The sequence below is a fragment of the Maylandia zebra genome, linkage group LG22 (genome assembly GCF_041146795.1).
Source record: "Maylandia zebra isolate NMK-2024a linkage group LG22, Mzebra_GT3a, whole genome shotgun sequence".
NCBI lineage: Eukaryota > Metazoa > Chordata > Actinopteri > Cichliformes > Cichlidae > Maylandia > Maylandia zebra.
This window is the reverse complement of record NC_135187.1, coordinates 17,160,443-17,182,006: the sequence shown is the minus strand read 5'-3', so window position 1 is coordinate 17,182,006 and position 21,564 is coordinate 17,160,443.

The window sequence follows — 21,564 nt, the reverse complement described above, 5'->3', positions numbered from 1 at the left end:
CTGGGGGGGTGGGGAACTAACAGAAGGCAACCCAGCCTGGGAGCGAGGCTGGCACTGGCGGTCAGAAAAAGCTGCAGACGATTCTCGGACTCCGTTGATTTTGGGTCGCTCCTGGGGGAAAAAACAGAATCCATCAGCCTGGTGGCAGGTGGGCGGCCGCGGCGAGGGGCCTGGGCCAGGACCACCTGATCCTCTTGCATAACATGTACAGGCTTAAGTCTGTCAACAGAGACAACTTCCTGCCGACCGCCAAAGTCCAACGAACTCGGAACAAAAGTGTCAGGCAGGCAGTGGTGCACAGGACCAAGAACAGGAAATGAGTCTCTTGGGGGGCGAAAAGGCAACAAAAAGGTATCGAAACATGGGGGAGGGCTCTCAGGTAAGAATTCCCCGGGGACCCGGAGAGGCTGGCCGAGGACCAGTTCACCCGGGGAAACCCCGAGGTCTTCTTTAACTGCGCTACGCAATCCCAGGAAAAACCCACGTAAGACGGTCGACCCAGTCGCCACTTGTTAAGGAAGCCCGGAGCGCGGCCTTAAGTGACCGGTGAAACCGTTCGCACATCCCATTAGCTTGCGGGTGGTATGCTGTGGTGCGGTGGACCTTGACTCCCAGGCCGTCAGCCATAGCAGACCAAAGCTCAGAAACAAACTGGGGGCCCCTGTCCGAGGTAATGTCAGCAGGGGGGCCGAAACCCACGTTGACAAAAACGCCCTGGCCACCGTCGCCGCTGTCGTGGACGCCAGGGGTACCGCCTCCGGCCACCTGGTTGTGCGGTCCACCACAGTCAAAAGGTGCGTGAAACCCTGTGACTGCGGCAAGGGACCAACCAGGTCCACATGAACGTGATCGAAACGCCTACCCGGGACACGGAAAGGTTCGAGGGGTGCCTGTGTGTGCGCCGGTGGATTTTCAAGCCTTGGCATGGGATACAAACCGCCGCCCATTCTTCCACCGTCTTGCGAAAGCCCGGCCAAACAAATCTGGCGCTGACCAGCTTGACCGAGGCCCGGACGCCGGGATGAGAGAGGGCATGCACTGAGTCAAAAACACGGCCGGTGGAAACGTCGCAAAGAAGGTGCGGACCGCCATCCCACACCGGGGTGTCCTCCAGCACGAGGCCCGTTTTTGTTGACTGAAGGGCAAGGACGTCCGGGTCAGCACGTTGCTCGGCGGCCATGGCAGCGTAGTCGATGCCGACATACACCGGAGAAACCAACACACGTGAGAGACAGTCAGCGACGTGATTGGACTTACCAGCCACATGCTGAATGTCTGTGGTAAACTCTGAAATGGCCGGCAACTGGCGCTGCTGACGTGCGCTCCATGGGTCAGAGACCTTGGACATCGCAAACGTCAAAGGTTTGTGGTCAACGTACGCAGTAAAGTTGCGACCCTCGAGGAAAAAACGAAAATGTCGCGTCGCGAAGTGCAGGGCCAGCAACTCCCTGTCAAAAACACTGTACTTGCGTTCAGCATCCCGGAGCGTACGACTGAAAAAGGCGAGCGGTTGCCAGAGACCTGAAACCCGCTGTTCCAACACCCCCCCGCCACGTCAGACGCGTCGGTGGTCAACGCGATCTCCGCCGATGGGCGGGCCAGCAGGGCGGCGTCAGCCAGCGCAGACTTGGCTGCGGAAAATGCACGGACGCGTTCCGGCAGCCAGTCAACCGGATCTTTGGCTGTTTTACCCTTTAAGGCAGCATAGAGCTGTAGCAGGTGGGCAGCTCTGGGGAGAAAGCGGTTGTAAAAATGTATCATCCCCAAGAACTCCTGCAACGCTTTAACCGACGTGGGACGCGGAAAAGCCGAAACGGCCTGGACTCTGTCGGGCAATGGAACCACACCTTCAGCGGAAATGCAGTGCCCGAGGAAATCCAAACTGGCACTTGGAAGGGTTGATGATCAGGCCGTGCGCTGCCAAACGCTGGAAAACCTGGCGCAGATGGGACTCGTGCTGGCTCGCTGAGCAGCTGGCCACCAATAAATCATCCAGATAAACAAAAACGAACGGCAGCCCATGCAAAACGGAGTCCATCAGCAGCTGAAAGGTCTGGGCGGCACCTTTCAGGCCAAACGGCATGCGCAAAAACTCGAACAAGCCGAAGGGGGTAATGACAGCGGTTTTCTTCGGCGCGTACAGGAACCTGGTGATACCCCCGCACCAAGTCAATTTTAGAAAAAATCGACGTTCCGGCGAGATTGGCAGAAAAATCCTGAATGTGGGGGATGGGGTAACGGTCATTCTCCGTGGCATTATTCAAACGGCGGAAATCTCCGCATGGCCGCCACCGACCGTCCGATTTGGGCACCATGTGAAGCGGAGAGGCCCATGCACTGTTCGAACGCTGTACAATGCCAAGGCGCTCCATGGCTGCAAACTCTTCCCGAGCGACGGACAGTTTCGCGGGGTCGAGGCGGCGCGCGCGCGAACACCGGGGGCCCGACTGTGGGAATATAATGCTCAACCCCATGCTTCGTTACCATGCTAGAGAAATTAGGGACAGACAGCGATGGAAATTCTAAAAGCAAACGCTGAAAAGCATCCCTGGAGGTCACTACATTAGCCCGAATCAGGGGCTCGGCGGCCCGAGTAAAACAGGATAGCGAAGAAAACGAGAGAGCTTCGATTAAACGTCTGTTAGCAACATCGACAAGCAGTCCATGAGCACACAGGAAATCAGCACCCAAAATAGGTACAGAGCTAGCGGCAACAACAAAGTTCCACTGGAAATCCCGGCCATGAAAACAAACAGTCACCAACCTTTCCCCAAACGTTTTGATGGGAGAGCCGTTAGCTGCAATGAGCTGCGGCCCACAGTTCGCTGCTAGTCCGTCGGCAGCGGTAGAGGGAAGGAGGCTCTTCTGGGAGCCGGAGTCCACGAGAAAACATCTCCCGGAGCGCGAGTCCTCTATGAAGAGCAGCCTTTCTGTATTACCAGCGGTCGCGGCTGCTACGGCGCGCTGGCGGGTCCGTTTCCCCGGGCCGTGAAAGCGCAAGACGGCAGGCAGCAACACGCTCTGTCGCCAAAACGCTGATGGTAGAAACAGATGCTCTTTCCGCGGTGCCGGCGTGTAGCAATCCCTGCCGTCAGCAAGGGGGCGGATGCTCCGGGGGGAGGCAGGTGGAGGCGTGGAAGGTGCCGCCAACGATTCCGTAGCCAGGGCGTGAACGTCGAAAGTGCGGCTAGCCAGGAGAATGCGATCCGCTTCTTCAGCCAGGGAGCGATAATCCTTCGCAGGCAGAAGCGGAGAGTTTGCGAGGACAGCTCTCACGGCGGCCGGTAGTTGGCGGAGGAAGAGGTGGGCGAAGAGGAAACCACCGTCATCCGGCCCGAGCAACGATAGCATGTTCTCCATGAGCTCGAGGGTGGTACCGCCACCCAAGCCTGACAGATTGAGGAGCTTTTCAGCTCGTTCAGCGTCGGAGAGGGCATAGAAGCAGCTCTTTGAGGGCGGCGTATTTCCCTTGGGCGGGTGGGTCACAGAGGAGCGCCATCGCGCGACGGGTGGCCAGCGGGTCGAGCGAGGCCACCACATGGTGATACTTCGTGTCGTCAGCCGAGATGCCGCGAAGGGCAAACTGAGCCTCCACGTGTACAAACCATGACGGGGGGTCATGGAGCCAAAAGTCCGGCAGTTTCATCGCCACAGTGAACGTAGCTGCAACAGGAGGCGGAGGTCCAGCGGCCGCTGATGCATCCATAGCGAAGTCTGCGTTATCTGCGGCCCGTTACATGCTCGAGTCAGGGGTCACCAATGTGGATGTAAGCATCAACGACACAGAGCTCTCAGTTCTCACTCCTTCTTTATTCGTCTCCAACATCAACTGCGCATATCGCGCCACAAAACACAGGAACACACTTCCTATACACTGGGTGTGAGTGGAGCCCTCTAGTGGTCCACCACAGTATTGTGAGTTAAGTATTGTGATAATATCGTATCGTGGGGTGTATGGTGATTCCCACCTCTAATATCAACATATAATAACTCATACTTACAGTCAAGCATGGTGGCGGAAGGGGGATGATTTGGGCACCTTGCGCTCATTGAGTCGACCATGAACTCCTCTGTATACCAAAATATTATAGAGTCAAATGTGAGGACAGCTGTCTGAAAGCACAAACAGGGTCAAAGCAACAGCAGCAAATCTACAACAGAATGAGTGAAAAAGTCAAGGTCCAGACCTCAACGTGAACGAAATGCTGTGAATAAACGAATACCTGCAAACGTCAATGAACTGAAGCAACACTGTAAAGAAGAGCGAGCCATTGTGAGAGAGTGATAAAGTCATACAGAAAATGACCTTTAACCTTTAGAAGTGACAGAGGGCACGCTTTGTTTTTAGCACGACTCTACAGGTTAACTAAAAAGTAACCTATGGCATCACTGAGTAAAAAGCAGGAAGTGGAAACTATTAAATAAGGCATGTTTGTGTGTGTGTGTGTGTGTGTGTGTGTGTGTGTGTGTGTGTGTGTGTGTGTGTGTGTGTGTGTGTGTGTGTGTGTGTGTGTGTGTGTGTGTGTTGCAGACAGTCATCCTTTGTCCTCTTGAGAAATTCTTACATATTTAAGACCAGCAAAAGACAAGTAGTGCTTATCCTTGTTCTTTCCCCAGCTTTTAATTTTTTCAAAAGATGTCCTTGGGATATTGCGGTAAAACCTGACCTTAAACTGAAAATCTTTCACCAGTCTGTTGAGGTGCCTCACAGTTTTCATGAGGCGAGTTCCAAAAACACTTTACTTGTTCAACATGCAATCTGTGGCGCTTCACAAGAGCTGCGCCATTGCTCATTTTTACCGCATGCAGTGCAGCCACCACAGCCCCCCGCTTACCGTATAGATTTACTGAAGACAGCCTATAAAATTCTATATCACTTTTCAAACTGTTATCATACAGCGGGTGAAATAGGAGTCTTTTAATGGGACGTATTTAAACGGCTAATTGAAGTGTAATGTGCCCAGATTTTATTTCCATTATAAGCGATAGTGACACGTGAGAGCATAAACGCACAGACCATTAAATGAGCTCAATGAATTAATTTTAATGCCAACACGTGTGTGTGTGTGTGTGTGTGTGTGTGTGTGTTAGCAGATGTGTGTGTTTCTAAATGGTTGACTCTTTTGAGTGTTTGTCTGTGCATATGTGTGCAAAAAGCGCTGCCTTGCTACACGTGTGCTTTTGCCCGTGTGCTTTTGTTCATGTAGGTGCCTCTTTTTCTTCTTCTTCTTCTTCTTTTTGTGCGAGTCTGCTTTAGTTTGAAAGCAGCACCATCCCAGTGCCAGTCGCTGCCTCCCCCTCATCAACCTGCTAATCACTGTGATTAGTGACTCATTTCATCATTACAGGTTTCATACCACACACTGCTTATTCTCAACACAACCGTTCCTAGAGAGAACTTCACACACACACACACACATATACAAGTACACACACAGTGAAACACACAAAGGCCTGGCTGTTGATCACACACTCTGCCACCTTCACCCCTGCAGTCTGCCATCCATCACCGTGCCACTGGGGAAGAGAGGGAGAAAGGAGAGAGGAAAAGACTGGAAAGGGAAGAGAGAGAGAGACGGAACGACCAAAAGACAAAGGAAAGAGTGGCCACGTCTGTCTTTGCCTTGAGCTGGGCCTCTCTTAATCCCCATCATGCACACACTCTCGCAGCACCGGACGAAACAAGATATGTGAAACCAGAAAGCCTAAAAGGTAACCACTTCCTCGAGGGGCAGCTCGCACATATGCGCGTATAAATGTATATGCGGCGAGGTGCAACAGAAGCTACACAGAACTGTGTGAGGTCAGGTACATGTGTGAAGGTGCTGCAGACTTTCAGGCTCAAAGACACAAAGAAGCGCACAAGCGTGCATATAGCATAAATGAAAGAGTCTAAATATAGTCTGTTGACGGATCTGTATATTTTAGAATTATGATTATTATTATACATAGACTTTGTGGGCTTTTAGAGAGGGAGGCTTTTCTTAGATGTCCCTTTTAAAGAATGTTACAACTGACAAGAAGACTCATATGGAAGCTTTAAAATGCTCAAATACTCGTATGTAGAGCAAAATATGTGATATTTATTTATACTGAAATGCAACACATCCTTTTAAGCTATGTTGTTAATTTTAATAGTAAATGAGCTGGTTCTGCGTGACCTCCTGAGCCACAGCCACCCCAATAGGAGCACATGAAACAGCAGAAAAAATGACCTAACTTTGTTTAAAGAGGCATGTCTTCTTTAATGCAACACCCCCCCCCCCCCCCCTCCCCCCAACTCAGTTTTATCGAGATTAACACTTTTTTTTCTATTTCAATCCCTTTTGTAACTTTAAATCTGCCACAGCTCCCATGACACCCACACACACATACACTATTGACTGGTTAAACTCAAATGACATCGGCAAACTTGCTTGTAGACAGTTGCTTATTAACACACCCAGCAGTTAAACAGAGACTTTTTTTTTTTTATTTGGAGTCATGTTTCCGTCCGCATGATGGATCAAAGTTTTGTATCTGCTCATTTTTAGCCCGTTTTGGTTTCTACACAGTCCTTGGGGAAATATCTCGGTTTTTAGCTGCTCCTGGAAATCCACCAGTTATTTCCTCACTCTGTCTGTCATGCATTTTGTGCAAAACTGTGGCTTTTTGCATATCTGCTGAAAACAGAGCAATGCTGTGTTTGATAATGGTGAAGTACTGCAGTAAAGCTGCAGGCCAGATACTTACACTATGTGATTATTTGTAGAGGGTGTTTAATTTTCTCTAGGCTCATCACTAGAATCAGTTTCACACTTCACATTAGGCTTTGGTGCATTGGCAAAACCTCCAAAGCTTACATTATGTGTGTGCTAAGACCCCCACCCTCCCTGAACTTCAGCCACTGCCTCCTACAAGCACGTTCAAAACAAAAGTGATATCAGTCGCAGAAGACCTGAGAGCTGCTTGTCTTCGTGGTTGTGAGCATGTATACATTCTGTATATAGCTTTGCATCTGCAAAGGCATAAGGCTGTCTTTGTACATATTTCCTCTGCTACATCTCGCCCATGTGGTGTGTGTCACAAGTCGAGCCAAAACACCTAGTTAGCTTTTTGTTTCTGATAGCTGTTCCCACATCTGTGTTTCGATGGCACCTTGTCCAGCCTGCTCTGAATGATCCAGCCAGGCAGACTGAGCCGAACCCTCCCCTCGTGCCAAGAGACCGCCAAAATAATAATCCCACCCCAGGTCAGAGTACATTAACAGTCTCTTTTATGAGGTAGCGTACCCCCAGAGGCATTCAGGGGTGGGGTTGAGGGGGGGTCACACCTTTAGAACAATGAAGACTGTTTCCTGAAGGCTCTGAAGCAAATAAATCCAGCCTGTGGGGACCTTTGGAGGGCGCATGGTAGTAGCTGTAACTTCTCAGCAGTAGATAAGTTTTAAATTCTAATGTTCCCGAGTCCCCCCACTGTGTGTGTCTGCGGCTACAAAAAGGTCCACACATGAAATAAAAATTAGCTTTCAAAGGAAATGTATTAGCTGAGTATTGAGAGGGCTACTGCACAAATCAGGGCAGGAACAGGTGGGGAAGAAAGATACTAAAGCAAAGAAAGCCAAGTCTAGACTGCAGGGGCAGGGCTATAGGGTTGTAGTGAGCTAATCCTAACCAGCACTGCCTCGTCTGTCTTCAACCAGCAACACCTTGTAATGGAGAAGTGTGTGTAGGAGGAGGTGGGGACTGGTCTGCATCATGTTCCAGTTTAGAAAAAAAGTGGATAGACTTTCCTGCAGAGTCTGTGTGTGTGTGTGTGTGTGTGTGTGTGTGTGTGTGTGTGTGTGTGTGTGTGTGTGTGTGTGTGTGTGGTGGGGGGGGGGCACATGTTGTCAAAACCTCCCACCATATGGGCTGTTTTACCAGGTGACCCAGTGGACTGCATTACTGGGTGACAGAGATGCATGGCAAAGGCTCATCCATCTCCACATCTGCAGAGAGGATGGAGTGGGGGGCATCGTAGATGGATTGGATGCAAATTGGTGTGAAGCTCGTGCACAGAGTATTTTTCTTTTCTCTCACAGAAGTAGCAGCACACGTGACTACAGCAGCTCCCTGTTTCTCCATATGTGGCACCTCGCAAAGCTACCGAATATGTAAATGTGCCGCTCATAGACGAAAGTTCCCCGCTTTATCTTTTTTTCTTATATTGTAGTACAACTCATTAAACGAGCTCTTTTATTTGTCTCCTTTCTTGAACTGAGGATTAATTTCACTGAAGGATAAAAACAGCACATACTCTTTACCCCCCCCCCCCCCCCCCCCCCCCCCCCAACAGCAGTTTTCCTTCCTCTTTGCTGGTCTCTCCCACGCTTATCTTTCACTCCTACACAGTCTCTACTCTAACACCCCGTGACTGTACAGTAAACCTGTCAGGCTCTTTTTCTTTTTCTTCCTTTCTTTTTTTTAAAATCGCTGACATATTCTGACAACAGCAGTGAGAAAAACAAAAATGATCTAATGCCAGATATTGTTTCAAAAAAATTAGATTAGGGTGATGTTTAAAAAAAAAAAAAAACCCTTAAAGCCTTAAAGCCGTGAAATAATTGCCAGACAGTTTTTTGAAAAATAAAGTGTTTATGAACCTTGTTTATGAACGTTCTGATTTTTATTTACTTTTTTGCAATTTATTGCTTAAAATGTATTGCACAATGTATTTAGATTTTTCAGAGAGGGGGGAAATCACACTGATAATGCTCAAAAACTCATAAAAGCTGTATGTATAAAATATAATGCATCAGGCATTAAGGGTTAACCGCATTTTTGCATTAAATGTATACATTGTGAATGGTATTGCAACTGATTACACAGCTTTGTCTGCACAGGGGTTTTTTTCATCAACTAAATGATTTCGGGTTGTAAATACATAAGAAGCATGTGCAGATGCTCCCTCATAGTCTCAGAAATTGATCTGTATCATTGCCACCTCTTTTTCTTTTTTCTACAGCATCTTCAAAGTGTGGCCTGAGTTTAAGGCCGTAACGGCAAACAAAAAAGTCCAAAAAGCAGCCCGTCGGCAAACAAACTGAGAAAGGGAAGAGGAGGAGGAGGAGGGCGAGGAGTGGGGGTGAGGAGAACGGAGGGGGGCCATGTTTACCTCACTTCTCTTGGGGCACTGCTTTAGGGTCGGAGGAGGGGGCTGGCTTCACCAGGGGGAAAGGGTGGTTCTTTCTAAAAGGGAATGGGGGGTGGAGTGCTGTGGGGAGTACTTTAGGAGAAAGGGAGAGGGGGGATATAAAGATTTATACTTGGGGGAGGCCAAGGTGCTGTAGACCTCCTTCCCTTCTTTTCAGCGAGACTTGTTTTCATTTGTCAGAAGGTCCAGTAAAATCTGAGGAACAAACGCTCACCCTCGAACACTCAGATTATCGCACGTTCGACTCCCTTTTTGTAAACTGTTAAACTCTTCACACGACATTCGCACCTAGACACAGTTCACGCGGTGTTACTGCCACACATGTGGACCCAAGAAACTACAAGTCATTCATGGCAGCCGAGCAGAAATGAAGATTTGAGCACGAGCTGCCTCCTCTCCTCGCAGCTTTACATTCAGGGTATTTCTCTTACATTCAAAGAAGGGAGAGGTAAACGAGTAATTAAGAATTCAGCTCTACAAAGTGTTTTTTCATGGCCTGACTTTTTATCATTTTGATAAATCGTGTTCTCAAAACAGCGTGGATTTCAAACAATCTCACGGTTAAGGGAACGATACGTGACTAGACAGTGCCAAAATGAGCTGCCTGTTTGTTATTTAGCTCCACACAGACAAAATCAGTTTAACTCTGGCAAACACCTTCGACAAGCCTCCTCACCCCTTAAACTCTTTCTCTCACACACACACACACACACACACACACACACACACACACCAAAGGCCTCTTCCCAACAAAGCAGCAGAGGAGCGCGAGAGGCAAAGAAATAGAGAAAAAGGAAAATACACGCTTGACTAATCCTTGTATTCAGAGTCGGTAGTGCCTTCCCCTCCCTCTCCTCTGACCATGAGGGAGTGTGTGTGTGTGTGTGTATGAGACAGAGAGAGACAGAGAGAGAAACTGGCACTCTCTAACCTTGACATTTTAGCATCATGGGGGCGATGAATGAAAATGACCACAATAAACGTCGAAAGGGAGGAGGGAGACGAGGGAGACGATCATAAGAGAGCAGAGAGGCTCAAATGGTGAAGGAGCAAAGATCTATCTATCTATGGACATAGATATAGAGGGCAAAAAGTGTGTGAGTGTTGTTTTTGTGTGTGTGTGTGCGCGCGCGAGTGTCACTGTGTGTGTCCTAAGTCAGCAGCAGCAGCAGCAGGGAAGGAATGGGATCCTTGCTCTAAACAGCCTGCTGGTTATTTAAAGGCCTCGGGGCCTGTGCTAGATTGATGTTGTTTTCTTTCAATCAAGGAGCCGTGTGGGACGCTCTCATGCTGCAGACTGCACGCATAAACACTCTTTACTGCTCTTGTAGGGAGGAGGACAGGCCGAGACGCTGTGTCTGCATCCGCCTGTCTCTGCATCCGCCTGTCTCTGTCCCCGTGTGTCTCCGTCGGTCTCACAGATTGATGGGAACTTTTCATAAACCCAACACAGCTTTAGGACAACCGACATATTTCTCAGGGGGTCCTGATGCTGACGCGGGATGCCATATTGGCAGGTTTTTTCCTTAAAATGCATCCATGTGCACATTGACTAAACGTTTTTTCACCCCATCCCGATTTCTCAGTTGTACCAACGTTATTCTTGTGCTCTCACAGTTTTTGCTTCTTGCTAACACGTCATTAGCATGTTGTTTTGGGGTTTTTTCTTCTGTTCTGTGTAAAGGAAATAGCGTTTCGAGGTTAAAGTCCTACACAATGACTATTTTTCACCCTAATAAGCCTTCATTACTCATCCTGTAGTCATCTGTATCACAGCCTCATGTCTGATTGATATCCTCTTACACTGAGTTCACCTATTAACACTCATCTCTGGTGACCTATTACAAAAGTGCACATGTGTTAGCAAGGTTTATCCTTTCATTTGTTACAGAAAAACACTTTTTTTTTGGATCTCTGATTGTTTTTTTGAATAATATACTACACACACGCAGACACACACACATGCACACACGGACACTGACTCAGATTCATTTCCTGAATGCTTACTTAAACTTTAATCAGCTCTTAGATCGTGAGGTTTATGTTTACAGATAAGGAAGATGTGTCCTTATGTGACTTTGCAAATAGATTTAGAGCAGTATACACACTCTCAGCCACACCTTTCTAGTTGTAATGTACTCACAACTAGAAAGGACTAGAAGTTTCTCTAATGGCCGGTCTATCTCCTTAAGGCACAAGTATGAAACATAAGGCCCAGGGGGCATAATCAACCCGGCAATGACTCCAGTCTCAGCGACTAGGCAGCTTTGGAAAATGTAGAGGAGTGCATAAATTCTGATGTTTTAAGTGTATTTTCCTATTGATACCCCCTCACCCCCATACACACACACAAACACACACACACACCACCCACCACCACTCCATTAATTGAGATTTAAGACAAGATGTCTTTTGTTTTATAGTTGGTTCACAGGAAAAAAGGATATTTTCTGTGAATTAATGATTATATATTTTATAATTACAGTCTGCAAAATGAAGTTCCCGAACTGTTTCTGTAATTTTACACCTTTATCATGTAGTTTTTACTGGTCCAGCCAATTTAAGATCAAAGTGGCCTGCATGCGGTCCACGACATAAAATGAGTTTGACGTCTCTGCCTTAAGGCTTATACAGAGTAAGAAATAAAAAGTGAGGTTATAAAATGCCCAAAGGCCTATCAGAAAAGTATGTTTTATTTACCCACTGCAGACTTCACCTGCAGATGTTGAATGGATTCTGAATTACGTCTTCAATTTCCCCTGCTGCCCCAAGTATTTGCAATCTAAGACAAACTACACCTATCCAGCTGTCAAGGCAAGGGAGAATCTCAAAACTGTCCTCAGCTTTTCCCCACAAGCAAAAGATTCATGCTCACATTTTTAAAATATAAGTAATCGATGCGTCATACACCACACACACGCACACACACACACACTAATGACTCGGCCAAGCAACTCTCCCTTCAGATATTTTATTCCAGAAAATACCAAAGAGGGGAAAAATATTAAACATTTGTTAGTTGAGCTCTCTCTGTATGGTGCGCTGACACGCCGCTGTTCAGGAGACAAACTGTTTCAACTCCTGTGGGCAGAGAGCTTCTATAAATCTATGACCTGAATTTCAACAGGAGATATTTTCACAGAGAATCTTAATAGAGAAAGACAAAAAAAAAAATCACACAATGTTATGTGCGACACATTTGACTGTGTAAATGAGAAGCCAGTAGTTGTTTTCTATCAGGCAGCAATCACAGCTGAAAGTGCGAGTAAATCTGAGTGTTCCTGTTGTGACAAATAGATTCTGGCTTCGAGAAAACCTCTCTGTGTAAATACATAATCTATGATTTTAATATTGCTCCTCACTGTTTCTCTAAACTAGTCATCACTTCGAGACGATTCACTTCAATTCATTTTTTATAGCGCCGGATTACAACTGTTGACTGATGGCATTTATGCTGTAAGGTAGAGACCCTAAAGTAGGGTCAACGGGGGGTCAGCTAAGCAACAGTGGGGAAGAAAAACTCCCTCTTAACAGGAAGAAACCAGGGAGAACCAAGCTCAGGAAGGAGAAGCAATCTGCCATAATCTGCTGGGAATTGATGGAAAAGTGGTAATAAAGGGAGAGCATAAGAGCAAATGTGAGCAAGCTCCCGGTCACACTGCCGTCTGGTCGACAAAGAAGCCACACCGAGATCTTGTTGTGTTACACAGAAGCTGAGGTCTGCTTTCAGGACGATTAAGAAGTTGAAGATGGGCATGTGCAAAAGTTTTCAGAGGTGCTGCAGGAGACGACCTCAGGTAAACTTAAATCGAGTGTGATCTTTGCTTTTCATGAGCAGAGTTAGTGGATTTTTTGAGGGCAGTTTGTGTCTCTGATATGGATTTCACTGTGTAGTCTCTATTCATGAGATGAAGAATGATTCTGCACAGATTATTCTAATTCATCTACCAAAGCCACGTTCTTTTAGTTGAAGACAAGACCACATTTGACCGTTAAATATCCATGCACATCAACAAATAGCTGCAGTTCATTTTTATACTGTTGCATCAAAGCAAGAAGGTCCTAGGTTTGAACCACAAGCTGGCTGAGGCCTTTCTATGTGTGGTTTTCAAGTCCTCCCGATGTACTTAAGCTTCCTCCCACAGTCCAAACACATGCATGTCAGGTCCACTAGTGATTATAGTGTCCTAATGCGTCAATGTGAGCGTGAATGGTTGTCTGCTTCTCTTCAACATGTACCCTGCCTTTCGCCCATTGACAGCTAGGATGGGCTCTGGGCCCCTGAAGCAGAAGCAAGAGGATGGACAAATGGACTATTTGCATTCACATGTGATGATTATAGGAATAGCCTGCTGCTCTGCAGGTTGGGGACAGACTACAACACTTAAAGGTTACCGGTTAGTCAAAGAGGTGGTAGTCTACTCCTGAGGACTCTAAATATTCCATTATTCCCAACATCTTTTGGATCTCCATGGCAACTAACACACACACACATGGGCACATGCACAGACACACATAATAGTCTCTAAAGAGCATAAAAGGGGGGTATAACTCAGTTTACTTGTGAGCTCTCTGTACTTGACTGCACTGCTGAGTCTCGCCATTGTTTTTTCCAGCCAATTAGGCAGCACCGCTGCAAAGGCCAAATGAGACCTGTTACTATTATCTAACAGCTTACCTTTTTATAGACCTGCATGTTATAGATACTGCCAGCTGAAATGCAGGGGAAATTATTACAGTCATGGTGGAAAATAACTGGAACGGATTGTGGGACGTGTTGGATGAAATGGCTCAGGTGAAAGAAAAGGTTGGTGAACGCGCACACAGACACACACGCATATAGAGATGCGCACACGCCTTCGTCGCAGCAGTATCCCCTGCGCCTTTTTCTTTCTCATCGACCACAGCTATTGACGTACTGAATGTTGGAAGGCTGAGTCAATAAACAAGAGGAAAAGCTTTTTGAAGCGAGAGTGCCTGAAAGGAAGAGAGGATCCAGGATGCATTTGTACGCATGCGTGCGTGGGTGGGTGTGTGTTGAGTGCATGCATTCATGTGTCACCTGCACATTTCTTTCCTCTCTCTCCCTCTCTGAAGTGACTTCGTCCACACTGTCTCTCTCTCTTTCTCTACTCACGTCTCCTGTCCTCCCTCTAGACTCATAGAGCTGAGTCGTTAATGTTTAATGCTCACTCAGGAAGCAGACACGCTCATGAGAGAGGCTCCCTGGCACACACGTATGTACGCGTACACACACTCACACATCCTACATCCACCTAGCAACGCCATCCTCATTAACAGCCTGAGATTTGACCTTTCACCTCTAGACCAGATGGCTGATGTTTTCATTCTGGAGGGAGAAGAAATGAACCAGGAGTGGCTCCACATTTTACAGCGTCACAAGAATGATGGAGGTGTTGGTTTGTCACCAGGAGGAATCAGAGAGAGCTGCTGCTGAGACTGCTCCTCTAGTTGCATATCGTTTGGGAAGATTTTTCTAAGGCCACACTTTATAACATCAAATTATACCTGTGAGATAAAAGTGTTCAAAATATTCTCTTCCTTTTATGGTTCAACTGTTCAAAGTTTGGTGTGAAACAGGCCTGAGTTTGGAGTAAAGTGTCTCTGACTCCCAGCACTGTGACGAAGTCCAGATCCAGCTCCAGGTCTTTGCCACTTTACACATCAAAAGACTCCACAAATCACTCGGTTTGGACAAGAGGCAGCATTTGCACAAGGCTGAGAGTAAGCAGGCGTCAATGAGTGAGAGGTTTCATTGTTTAAAAGAAAAGAAAGTGTGTGTGTGTGTGTGTGTGTGTGTGTGTGTGTGTGTGTGTGTGTGTGTGTGTGTGTGTCTGCGTGTGCACACGTGTGTGCGTATGTGGTGTTAAAAAGCGACCGAGACAATGACTGAAAGCAGGCCTGTGTACGTGCCTGAGCGCATGTTCATGCATGGTTAATGGTAAGGCAATGGCACCCTCAGGTGGTGGCAGGACCATGATGGAGTTATCTCCATGTTTGCGTGCTCACGATTGATAAACTTTATTTATAGAAGTCATTCAACATGTACAATGTTTCGACAAGCATCCTGTGACCAAGTAGTTATGACTCCCATTAAATAGAAACCGACAAAAAATCCTTCTCTCATACGAGAATAGTGACAGAAACAAAGATAATCATGAACCAAACTTCATAAAATTCAAATAAAAACAAACAAACATGTTTAACGAAAAATAATTACCCGTCATTAGTGTACAGCGACAAGTTGTTAGGGTGTAAAGTTTGTGAACATTTTATTGACCCTTAAAGGTACAGTACATAAAATCTCACCAATAGGTGTCAGTAAAGTAGACAGAACATGCATACGCTTTATTTATTTATCTATTTATATTTAAATACTTGGCAGAAATATTGAATTAAATAGCAGGTACCAATTAAATATTTTATTTTTTGTTAAACAATAGTGAGTGGTCCTAGATAGTTTTCCAGAATGTGTGTGTATGTGAGTCAAAGTTTTGCTTTGATGGATGTTTACCAGACTGGATTCGCTCCAGAGTGTTTCAATATATGGGTAGGCTGTCAGTCCACGTTTCACCTCAGTTGTCAATGCCGGGTGAGAAGTGTCCAGGTCAATAGAATGACTTTACAACTTAGTCTCTGTTAGCTACTGTTAATCAGTATAAGTGAAACTTTCTTTGAAGTCGGACTTGGACACTTGAATAAACTTGAATAGTTCTTGAATAAACTTGAATAGTTCAGTAGGTAGAGTGGTTGCCCCATGATCGGAAGGTCGGGGGTTCGATTCCCCTTAACAGCTACCCTGAGGTACCCCTGAGCAAGGTACCGTCCCTACACACTGCTCCCCGGGCGCCCAATGACTGCCCACTGCTTCACTGAGTGAATGGGTTAAATGCAGAGAGCAATTTCCCCACGGGGCTCAATAAAGTACAATAATGTACACACTTTCTTCTTCTTTCTTCTTGAATAAACTCCAAGGAACTCTAATAGAAGAGTGGGAATCCAATCAAACTATTTATCAGATGGAAAGTGAGATTTTTAGGAAGCTCAAGCCCAATAACTTAGTTGGCACAACATTAGTTTATAACCAGCTGTTGTTGTTTAGTTGACTCATTGTCAGCTGTCTGGAGGTGGGAGGGTTACATGTCTAATCTGCTGACAATAAGTAATTGTTACAATATCGGGAATACATTTTCATATTTTTGCACATTTTTGTGAATTATAGGCCTGATTTCAGTTCAGGAGGTGAGGCTTGAGGTGAGGAGGATGGCATGGCCCCCCTGTTGTAGCCATACTGACCTGTCAGTTCCTGCCTTTCTTTCCACCTCATGCTCTCTGCCTTAATCCTCTGTCTTGTGTGTTTACGTGTGTGTGTAAACACACATGACAGTCCCATGGTTTATTGGGGATATGATATGAGATATTTGGAGACTTAATCAGAGCAAATATTTCAGTTGAAGACAAATAAACTGCATCCCAAAAAAGAGACCAACCACCACACTTTAGAGACTATATTGAAAGACCTGCTTGGAGAAAATGTTGAGGGGTTGTCCAAGCAGTGATGTGCTGAGCGTAAAGGCTCCAGGATTTATAGAAGCACTCAGGGGAACTTTGTAAAAGGGCCTTGGAACTGGTCAGAAGTTCACAAATGGAATGAAGCTTGCAAGCAGCAACTACAGGCAGTCAACCAGAGCTGCATCGCATGCTAAAAATGTAACATGCCTCATTCCCCTTACGGCATGTACCAAAACATTCAGTGCTAATTTATTGGTCTATTTAAGCTTCAAAATATCCAGCTCTCTCTCAAATATAACATATTATTACTTCACAAATCAGTAAATACTAAAATTTGGCAGTATTTTAAAGGAAGCATTTTGTAGAATTGGCTAAGATAGAATGATAAACAAAGATACCCATTGCTGCTGATCTACACAGTTCAGAAAACTAAGAAAAAGATGGTTTTACATTGGAAATAATATTCCTCCGTACTAACATAAGATTATAAGGATATCTCATTTTAAATATTTTTATATGCAAAGAGCACCATTCTTATTTCAGCATCAAAGCGAATTAGTGAAATAGGACCTAAAGGTTTAGATGACATCATACAATGGATATTACAATGGAAATAGCTGGGAGACCCAAATTCTTCTACTTTAAGTATTTATTTAATCAAGACCAGTTTAAGCCATCTGTATAAAAAAAAGTATATATTATTCAACAAAGGTTGAAGGGACGGGGGGAGTACTAGTAGAAAAACTAGAGGATCCGCAACAGGGCCTTGAGGGACACCATAACAGTCACATGGTTACTGGTGCAAAAAAGAAAAAGGACATAGGATGATGTAGTAAAAATATTTTTTATTAGTAGAGAAAAGTCAATGGCAGATAATCTCAGAACTGGTAGATAAACAAAAAAAATTAATGAAAATGTGTAATTCTATGGATGAAATCCCAAGATGAAGTCCTGAAAACAGCTCAGCACTAAGCTATGGGTTAGTGATAGTACCTGAGTGGAAATCTCACCAGCCTGAAGTGTACAAATATGTGTTTTTAATCAAATGGCAGCAGATGTGTAATCAGCACTACTTACCAAGTCGCCTCTGTAACAGTGAAAACCTTCCAAAGAGCTTCTCCCAGCATCGCTGCATGTGTTACTTCACTCTCTTTATACTTTTTGCTTCTCCTCCTTCTTTTCTGTCTTATGCACAGACATATACTCCAAGAGAATCACGCTGCAGGAAAAAAAGAGGCAGAGACGGAGAGATTAATTTTCCATTTGTCAACTTGGACCGCATTTAATTTTGCCATTTAAGTCAAAGGACATGGCTGGAGAGGCTGGTGGTGTGTCATGACGCAGTGTGATTCCAGAGACAGCTCTGCTTATGAGAAAACTCAACCACGATGTCTGTTCAGTATGACCTGAATCTTTAGATCTGGCTCTGTGTGTGTGTGTGTGTGTGTGTGTGTGTGTGTGTGTGTGTGTGTGTGTGTGTGTGTGTGTGTTTGTGTGTGTGTGTGTGTGTGTGTGTGTGTGTGTGCGTGCGTGTGCGTGTGCGTGCGTGTGTGGGTCCTCTTTTCTCTTTAATCAGAGAGTGAGTGAAGCAGAACAGCGTGGTGGGCTGAGTTGAGGAGCCTTTCTGTTGGTCTGGCTGGCATTCCTACCCTACTATAACCAGCTCCGGATGTTTTCCTGTCTCTAAACAAAGGATGGATTAATGTGTGTATCTCTTCATCTCACTGTAATCATCTCATCTCACATTACCAACAAAGGACCACCTAAATTCAGACATAGTTAGCTGGATAAAAACCACAAACTGCTATGAGCTCTGAGTGTAAAATGACTGTCTCCTCATTATGGAGACAAGCAATGATGCATCCAGCCTTCTTCATCTTTACCTGTTATTCCTCTTCTACTGTTTTCTTCTTGTTCCTCAATCTTTTATTCTTTAGTACCTGTAATTTGTTTATGTATTACTTGCACACCTTTCCACACCTTCTTTCTTTCTATATTATCTTTTGTTATTTTTTTCCCTTTATTGATTTCCTTATATATATCCCCTGACAGTTCAAAGCAAATAAGCAGCAGAACCATTAATACATACGGTAAGAAAGGTTGTAAATTGTAAGCCACTCTTAAGATTATAATATTTGGCTTTGGTCACTCTTACAGCAAGTATCTGAAGTAAAACCGCATTTTGCCTATATCAAACAACCATATAATTTGTTTGGGGGGCGAATAACATGCGTTGTAACTGTTGTGTCAGCTCTCTATGTGACTGATCCCATCCCCCAAGTGCTTGCTGTATGTATCTTATGTGGGTGTGGTCTGCCCTCTGGTGGCCATATGGGGAACTATCTCAGAGTAAAAAAAAATCAATATCCCAACATTCCATTGGAAATCCACGTGCTGTCATATATAGTAATCCATGTTGTTCTGTTCACTAAAAAGAAGAATATGCAATTAAATCAACCATAAACACAATGAAGATTCAATATTTCACTGTCACCATTACATCCACTTGCTTATTGTATCAAAAATCTGGTTAACATACAGGACCTTACAAAAGCCTTGAGCCATTTTTCTTCCAAAATATTCCAAGCCACTTATCACTGACATGAATCAGTGGGATGAACTGCGTTGTGTTCATCAGTGGCAACAGGTTTTATGGACTAATTAATCCAAATTTTATATTTTTGGTTCAAATCATTGTCATTATATATTAAGGATGTCAGGAGAGAGGTCTGCAACCATCTCTAAAACATGGTGGAGGCTCTGTCATCATTTGGTGCTGCATTTCAGCCAGTGGTGTTGGAGATCTTTTTTGGGGGGGGATTATGAACACAGAAAAGTCCAGTGAGATTTTAATCTGCGATGCAACCCATCTGGCAAGTGTCTGGTTGGTAAGGGCTTCATTTTTCAGCATGACAATGATCCAAAACACACTGCCAATGCCATAAAAGCACAACTGGACAGACAAGCACACAATATAACACTACCAACCATGAATTGGCCTCCCCAGAGCTCAACATTATTGAAGCAGTGTGGGATCATCTTGACAAGAAACATAACAGATGACACCCAAAATCCAAAGAAGAACTTTGAATGTCCTTCAAGAAGCCTGGATAACTATTCCTGGAGCTTTATTAAAGAAATTACTAGAAAGCCTGTCAAAAAAAGTTCAGGCTGACTTTCAAGCTTGTTAGAATGCAAACTCGGTTTTCCACTTATACACTATATTTCCATTTACACGAGTTTAAATAAATCACTGCACACATTTCCTATTTTCCCATCAAAATATAAAGAAATAAGGGATGGCTCGGGGCCTCTGCACACTGCTGTTTGTTGGTATATAGACTCATCTCACTGCCGATCAGCCCCAAAGCAGTAGCAGACCCCTTTGTCGTGTTTTGAGATAACTTTAATAGATTTAGACTCATTCTGAATAGAGTATTGGATGGCAACTAGCCAACATCCTAGTTGGTTTTGTCTGTATCGAGCTGATCGATTACTTGTGTGTAGTCAGCACCTTTGATGTGGTTTCATTATATTTTTATTCACGTCCAGAGTAAATTTATATGTTTGCCTTGCAATCCTCATTGATCATGAAAGCCTTGTAACTTCCATTTCAAAGAACATACTAGTGATTGAAGCTTCTTTATGAGTTATGGCTTTGTTTTTTTTCCTTGATGACACATACAGAATTCTTTTTAAATCATCAAATATGTGAGATGAAAATCTATGTTTTAAAAAAAAACTCATTCTGTTTGATGTTGCATAAAGTTTTATATTTAAAAGAAAGTCTGGATGTTGTCCCACCATCTGCAGAAAAAGCAAAATCATGTAAATGGCTTTGCTGCAAGATAGCTGATTAAAGTAAATGTACATCCCCCTTTGTCTCTTTCTCTCCTAATTGATTGCCTGGCTTTTGAGACAAGAAGAAAATAAATATCTTTAAGCCAAGATACTTTAGTTGCACAGAAAACTAAAACGGTTTCCCCCTGCCAACGCCAATACACTATACTGCAGTTTTAAAGAGGCAATGTGGGCCAACACTAAAATTTAGTGAGATCTTCCTTTGCACATGCTCCACTACTGCTCAATGAAGTTTCATGACATTTACTTTTTGTGTAATGTTGATGACAAACAGAAAGATTGAAAGCATACCTTCACTGACAGCATCCACAATAGTTCGTGGCAAGACAACATCCCTAAACCTTCAGACCGTGTCATTTTTACTTGTGTTAGATTGTTCTTCCAAGCGGCCTGCAGCAGATCAGCAACCTGACCAAGATGTGCTCTGCTTTTTTCCCTAGGACACCAGTGGTTGCATGCTGGAGCAGCAGGTTGAGTGTCGTGGATGACAACAGACAAGACCAGTAGCATTGTAGGGATGGAGCTGGACTCAAGGTGGTTGTTGTCCAAGATAGAGACAATACTGGACAATAAACTCTCATCGAGTCCATGGTTTGTTGGTCAGACAGGAGCGCGTTGCCCAAATGCACCACTGAATGACACAGGAAGTCATTTCTTCCTATGGCCATCACTATGTATAACTCCTCCATCTACACAAGTACACACTGCAATAGTTGCACGCACTTAAAATCACATCGTCTACAAAGAAAAGTTCCAATTACAGTTTTTTCTGAATGCTTAAACCCTAACTGTGATTCCTGTAGCACAATTTCTAAAACTATTCAGACTTATAGCAAAACCACTCACTGAGTTTGCAAAACTAAAAGCACAAAAACTGCTTTGCACTCAGTTTGCAATTTTGTAACACACACTTTGCAAAACTGTAGGCACAATTCACTGCACAACACTCAATTACCAAATTTCCAACACACTCCTAGCAAAAGTATACACATGTAT